This window comes from Bombina bombina, chromosome 7, assembly GCF_027579735.1.
Source record: "Bombina bombina isolate aBomBom1 chromosome 7, aBomBom1.pri, whole genome shotgun sequence".
Lineage (NCBI taxonomy): Eukaryota > Metazoa > Chordata > Amphibia > Anura > Bombinatoridae > Bombina > Bombina bombina.
Genome location: NC_069505.1, coordinates 542,197,158 through 542,204,874, shown reverse-complemented (window position 1 = coordinate 542,204,874; position 7,717 = coordinate 542,197,158).

Here is a 7,717-nt window from a genome sequence, read left to right as displayed (position 1 = left end):
AACCCGATCATATTCGATTGGGTTGATTTCTGTCTGCCGCCTCAGAGCAGGTGGAAGTTATGGAGCTTGATAAATTGACCCCTAAAGGTGTAATTTAAATTTTGGTAATTGGTAATGTCACTTCTATTGCCATTACATTCAGCGTTATATAGAAGTTATGATTTACGAGTAACATCAGTGAAAAAATAAAATAAAAATATAATAATGGGGGGTGACATCGTGAGATGCAACACTGGGTGACACCAACCCTAATGATGCCACTGTATGGTGGTGATGAAGAGGGGGAGAATACAGGAGGAGAATGTTGGTCTTAAAATCAGGAGGAAGTTGTGCTGCAGCCTATCGCGCACAGTTGCTGTGGTGGAATCTCTTCCTCCTCCACCATCTCCTCAGACTCGTAATTAAGTTCCTTCTGATCCAGAGTACAGGCTATAGCAGACATGCTGGTAGTCACAGTAATATCCTCATTGTCCAAAACAGAGACTGGGGAAAACTGCTCAACACTCTCCTCTTCTCCCTGACTTCTTGGCACAATGAGATCATATACATCTCCTGCAGCTTCTGCCCTGCTGCTGCTGTGGTTGCTCAGAGACAGCCTTTTTACATGAGGGAATCAGGAGAGTGGTGGAAACGTCAGTGGTAGAACTGATGGTGGCACTTGGGTGAACACTGGTGCAGGTGGTTTTGGGAATAGACTGTCTAAAAGAGTTGACATGTACACAGAGGCTGCTTGGTAACCTCGGGCCCCCTCCCAATCCTATTACTAGGCTTTGTTCAAAAGAATGTAAATTTCAGCACCTTCACCTTCAGTTCCCTTTACTGTCTCCTTTTATTTTATGGGTGGGCTTAGATGACCCTTACTGCTACTGAAGCTGCTGCTGCAACTAGTCGTGGTAGTGGTGGGCCCTGCATATCTCCTACTCCTGGTGGACAAGAGAATGCATGCTACTGCAAATGCTGAATGTGACCCTGCTGCTGCTGCAAATGCCACTGCTCCTCTTGATTCTTGAGCTAAAGGAACAGAAATTGGCCTTGAAAATAATATTTGACTCATTGAAAAAGATGCAACAGTGGTTGTCCCACTTCCACTCATTAGACATGAAGAATCAGACATGGGGGCTGATTTATCATTGTGTGGGCATACATGTTCCGTTGTAGCCCATCATGTCTGCCGCACATCAATGAATGCCGACAGCATACACTGTCGGCATTTATCATTGCACAAGCATTTCTTATGAAATTCTTGTTCAATGCAGCCCCCTGCACATTCCGATCTGAATGATTGCTATCCGCTGCCTCAGAGGTGGAGGACAAGTTAAGGAGCAGCGGTCTTAAGACCACTGCTTCTTAACTTCAGTTTCAGAGGAGCCTGAAACTATAGGGGTAGATTGCAGTATCCGCTGCTTGATAAATCTACCCCATGGACTCTGCACTGGTAGTGACTAGGATAAATAAAATATTGTAAGAATACTAGTTACAGTAAATATATACATATATGTTGATTGGAGTAGTCGTGTAAGTCCAGAGATTTAGATATCAAAATAACAAGAGTATTTCATTGAGCAATGATACTTTTTTATTGGACTAACTATACATTTATAAGATGACAAGCTTTCGGATAAGTGTCTTCCTTTTTTAAGTCTGAAGCAATAGTGACCTATTTGATGGAATTTACAGATTATATATGAAAACACAGGCTAAAAAGACAGAAAGTGTTACAGAGGTCTGAATGCAGGGGGAGGAGGGAGTGTCGTAAAATTGAAAGGGGGTTTAGGAGACAGACAGTGTCCAGTGAAGGATAACAGACAGGGGAAATATATGGTTATACACAAAGCATGTACTGACATAAAGCTCTATATATAAACATAGAATCAATATGAATAAAGATGTGAAATAAGGTATACAGGGGAATATAAGATAGTCAAAAAAGAAGAAAGAAAAAAAAGGGGAATAATAATAATGACAAAAATGTGGACATAGGCTTACCTATAGAGAGTGCGGAATATACAATGTAATTGACTACAGTATATGAAAGTACATTACAAAAAATTTTGATAATGGGTTAAGAACATAGACACTCAATCAAAAACCACTGTGAAACAAAATACTGTACCCCTGTTGGTCACCATTTCACCCAACCTGACCACTCCATTCAAAACCTCAAAATCAAGATTCTCAGAGGCAACTTCAAAAACACGATGGAAAGAAAAACCTTTGAAATGAAAATGATAATGCACTTCAACTTGCTAAATTCTGGACTAAATGTGGACTCTGGTTTCTTAACCCATTATCAAATTTTTTTGTAATGTACTTTCATATACTGTAGCCAATTACTTTGTATATTCCACACTTTCTATGCATAGGTACGCAGGTAAGCCTATGTCCACACTTTTGTCATTATTATTATTCCCCTTTTTTTCCTCCTTTTTTGACTATCTTATATTCCCCTGTATACCTTATTTCACATCTTTTTTCATAATGATTATATCTTGATATATATAGCTTTATGTCAGTACATGCTTTGTGTATAACCATATATTTCCCCTGTCTGTTATCCTTCACTGGACGCTGTCTGTCTCCTAAACCCCCATCATGATTTTACGCCACCCCCTCCTCCCCCTACATTCAGACCTCTGTAACACTTTCTGTCTTTTTAGCCTGTGTTTTCGTATATAATCTGTAAATTCCATCAAATTGGTCAGTATTGCTTCAGATTTGAAAAAGGAAGACATTCTTCCGAAAGCTTGTCATCTTATAAATGTAAAGTTAGTCCAATAAAAAAAGTATAATTGCTCAATGCAATACCCTTGTTATTTTGATATATATATATATATATATATATATATATATATATATATACACACACAGTACATATATATATATATATACAGTATATATATATATATATATATATATATACACACACATACAGTATATACATACATATATATGTTTAAATATGTGTATGTATATATATATATTTATATATAAGTATATATATATATATATATATATATATATATATATATATATATATATATATATATATATATACAAATACAAACGGCTAGATTACGAGTCTTGCGTTAGGCTTAAAAAGCAGCGTTGGCCGGTCCTAACGCTGCTTTTTAACGCCCGCTGGTATTACGAGTCTTGCAGTTACAGGTGTACCGCTCACTTTTTTGGCCAGACTCGGAAATACCGCAAATCCACTTACGTCAATTGCGTATCCTATATTTTCAATGGAACTTGCATAGCACCGGTATTACAAGTCTGACCAAAAGTGAGCGGTAGACCCTTTCCTGTCAAGCATGGTACCGCATTTAAAAGTCAGTAGTACAGCGCCGTAGCATAAAACTCTTAACTAAAGTGCTAAAAAGTACACTAACACCCATAAACTACCTATAAACCCCTAAACCAAGGCCCTCCTACATCGCAAAACACTAAAAAAAATTTTTTAACCCCTAATCTGCCAAACTGGACATCGCCACCACTATAATAAATATATTAACCCCTAAACCGCCGCACTCCCGCATCGCAAACACTATTTAATTATTATTAACCCCTAATCTGCCGGCCCCAACGTCGCTTCCACTATTATAAATCTATTAACCCCTAAACATAAGTCTAACCCTAACCCTAACCCCACCTAACTTAAATATAATTTAAATAAATAAAAAAATAATTACTACAATTAACTAAATAATTCCTATTTAAAACTAAATACTTACCTATAAAATAAACCCTAAGCTAGCTACAATATAACTAATAGTTACATTGTAGCTAGCTTAGGGTTTATTTTTATTTTACAGGCAACTTTGTATTTATTTTAACTAGTTAAAATAAATGCAAAGTTGCCTGTAAAATAAAAATAAACCCTAAGCTAGCTACAATGTAACTATTAGTTATATTGTAGCTAGCTTATGGTTTATTTTATAGGTAAGTATTTAGTTTTAAATAGGAATTATTTAGTTAATTGTAGTAATTTTATTTAGATTTATTTAAATTATATTTAAGTTGGGGGGGTTAGGGTTAGGGTTAGACTTAGGTTTAGGGGTTAATAACTTTATTATAGTGGTGGCGACGTTGGGGCGGCCGATTAGGGGTTAATAAATCTAGTTAGGTTTTGGCGACATTGGGGGCGGCAGATTAGGGGTTAATAAATATAATGTAGGTGTTGGCGATGTTGGGGGCAGCAGATTAAGGGTTCATACATATAATATAGGTGACGGCGGTGTCCGGAGCGGCAGATTAGGGGTTAATAATATCACGTAGGTGTCGGCTATGTCGGGGCGGCAGATTAGGGGTTAATAAGTGTAATATTAGGGGTGTTTAGACTCGAGGTTCATGTTAGGGTGTTAGGTGTAGACATACGTTTTATTTCCCCATAGGAATCAATGGGGCTGCGTTAGGAGCTAAACACTGCTTTTTTGCAGGTGTTAGGTTTTTTTTCAGCCGGCTCTCCCCCATTGATTCCTATGGGGAAATCGTGCATGAGCACGTTTTACCAGCTCACCGCTAACGTCAGCAGCGCTGGTATTGAGCTGAGATGTGGAGCAAAATTTTGCTCTACGCTCACTTTTTTGCGGTTAACGTCGGGTTTGTAAAAACCCGTAATACCAGCACTGTCTGTAAGTGAGCGGTGAGCATAAACTGCTCGTTAGCACCGCACAGCTCAAAACGAAAAACTCATAATCTAGCCGAAAGTTTGGTTTAGCACACCTTACAAAAAGTTTATATACACATCTTTGGGAGTGCTGCCAATGTGACCAAGTAGTTACACAAAACTGGGGGTATTGGCGCACATCCATTTGCAAATACACAACACATTTTTAAATGCTGCAAAAAATTGCCTGCAAAAACATTTATTCTTTTAAATAAAATTGGGATCTTAGTCACACAATATGGCCATAGTCTGCTTAGCCAGTCACCAACTTATAAGAAGTTCCAATATTGACTGGTCCTAACACTACAGTCCTTTGCCTTAATACCATCGACCATAGTGATCCACTGTTGGTCATTAAAGTGATGGTAAACCCGAGCATTGAAAATGCTAGGATTTACCAACACTAAAAATAAATGGTAGTTTCATTCATCTGGCTGCCCACAGCACAGCTCTTTTCTTCAATGAGATGACGTTTCCATCTCTAAACCAATAGCCGTGCGTGGCAACTGACATCCTAACAGGGCTATTGGTTTACATCTGGTTGAGATCACCTCATTGGTAAAGAGTGCTGTGCCGTGGTTGGAATGGCCATAGCTGCCGACTCTAACGAGCTGCAGCAGCATAGCCAGAGTGAGTTTAGCACGCCTTTTTTAAATATGTGATGAATTAAACTGCAGTTTATTCTTTGTGATGATAAATCCTAGCGTATTTTAAACTATTGGATTTACCATCACTTTAACTTGACTCCTGAATGGCTAAAACAGAACCAATCTAATAAATATGCTCAAGCCAGTTGAAGGAGTGCTTACTTTTTATGAGTTCTATCACTGAGGTTTGTCTGGCTGTTAATTTTTGTTATCTCCACAACTCACAATTGTCTTTCATTTCTATGAAAAGAGCATATTTATGAAGTAGGAATTATATCGTTTCCATTAACATTTATGCTAAATGTGAAATGAATTTGTTGTAACATCATACTTTCATAATAATTTTATAGATAAATACATTTCACTTAATAAGAGTTTCCCTGTTAGTTGGAAGACATATACTACATTGATTGATAACTTTTTGTCAATAATAGAAGTGTTTTAAGACAGATAATTACAATAAAGAATTTCAATTTAAAAAGAGGGGTCGCTTCATGTGGTAGTGCATATTTTGGGGTTCAAGTGTCCCTTTTATAGTTCAGAGGACTGTAAAATGCACTAAGTATAGAGGTGACCACTATTTCAAAGGGATATGAGACCACTCATTTGATTATGGGAAACCTCCTCTTTCATGTAAGGGGTATTGTGAGTTTGTGTGTTATACACTGTCTTTAGTGGAAGGGGTAACTTTGTGGCCACTGTCCCCCATACAGTAAATGCATTAAGCAGGTGATTGGCATAAATATTGCAATCAACTACCAAAGACAGGGGTTTGAGACCCCATTTTGAAAGCATTGTTAACATTTTTTTTATGAACAAAATTCTTTAACCCCTTAACGACTGAGGATGTGCCTGGCACATCCTCAGGGCTTTTAAGCACTGGAAGCAATTGTGATCGTATCCAGCTGCTTTCAGAGTATTGCAGTGATGCCTCGATATTGAGTCATCCTGCAAAACCCTCTGGTAAGCAACCGATGCAGAGATGGCCAGCGAGCGTGAGGGGGTGGGAGCGGGTGGGACCGCTACACTATGGCAAATATTTAGTAAATGGGAAGGAGGGTGAGGGGGAATAAGTGTTGGGATAGGGATCTGGGAGGGAGAGGAGGGTATTGGGGGGGCAGCTATACTACAGAAAAAAATGTTTTTTTTTATTATTATTTTTTTTATAAAAAAAGCAAAATTTTTAGCAAACTGGGTACCGGCAGACAGATGGCAGTACCCAAGATGGTGGCAAATAGGTAGTGGGGGAGGGTTAAAGAGCTGTTTGGGGGGATCAGGGAGGTTGGGGGCTAAGGGGGATCCTTCACTGCAGACTATATATATATATATATATATATATATATATATATATATATATATATAATTTTATTTTAGTACTGGCAGACTTTCTGCCAGTACTTAATGTGGGGGTGACAATTGTGGGTTGGGGGAGGGAAGAGAGCTATTTGAGAGGGGTCAGGTGGGAGGCTGATCTCTACACTAAAGCTACAATTAAAACTACAAGCTACCTAATTAACCCCTTCACTGCTGGGCATAATACAAGTGTGGTGCACAGCAGCATTTAGCAGCCTCCTATTTACAAAAAGCAATGCCAAAGCCATATATGTCTGCTATTTTTGAGCAAAGGGGATCCCAGAGAAGCATTTACAACCATTTGTGCCATAAATGCACAAGCTGTTTGTAAATAATTTCAGTGAGAAACTTAAAGTTTGTGAAAAGGGTTGACAATTTTTTTTTATTTGATCGCATTTGGCGGTGAAACGGTGGCATGAAATATACCAAAATGGGCGCAGATCAATACTGTGGGTTGTCTACTAAAAAGAATATTTACATGTGAAGGGTTACTTTCCTATAAAATGTACCTAAATAAATGAACTTCAAAAACCTAATCTTTGTATAACAGCGTTAAAACGGCGTAGCTGTCGTGTAAAGGCAGACTTCATATCTTTGTTTTTCAAGCTATAAATAAGTGGGTTTAACAAAGGTACAGCCATTGTGTTACAAAGAGCGGATATTTTTTTAAATACCATCCTGTCTGAAGAAGTTGGAGTCAAATACACAAAGATAATTGTTACGTACAAAAGTGTAAAAACAGTGAGATGTGACGAACATGTGTAGAAGGTTTTGCGTTTTCCAGTGCTGGAGCGGATCCTCAAGATGGTGGAGATGATGTAAATGTATGAAGTAAAGGTTAGAGAAAAAGGAATGATGGTCACAGGTATTCCTTCTATGATAACCAGCCTTTGTAATGAAGAAGTCCCACTGCAAGAAAGTTCCACAAGAGGCATAGGGTCGCAATAAAAGTGATCAATTATATTGGATCTATAACAGGAAACACGTAACATAAATAAGAGAACAATTAAATTATCTATGAAACCCAAAAGCCAGGATAAGGCAGCCAACA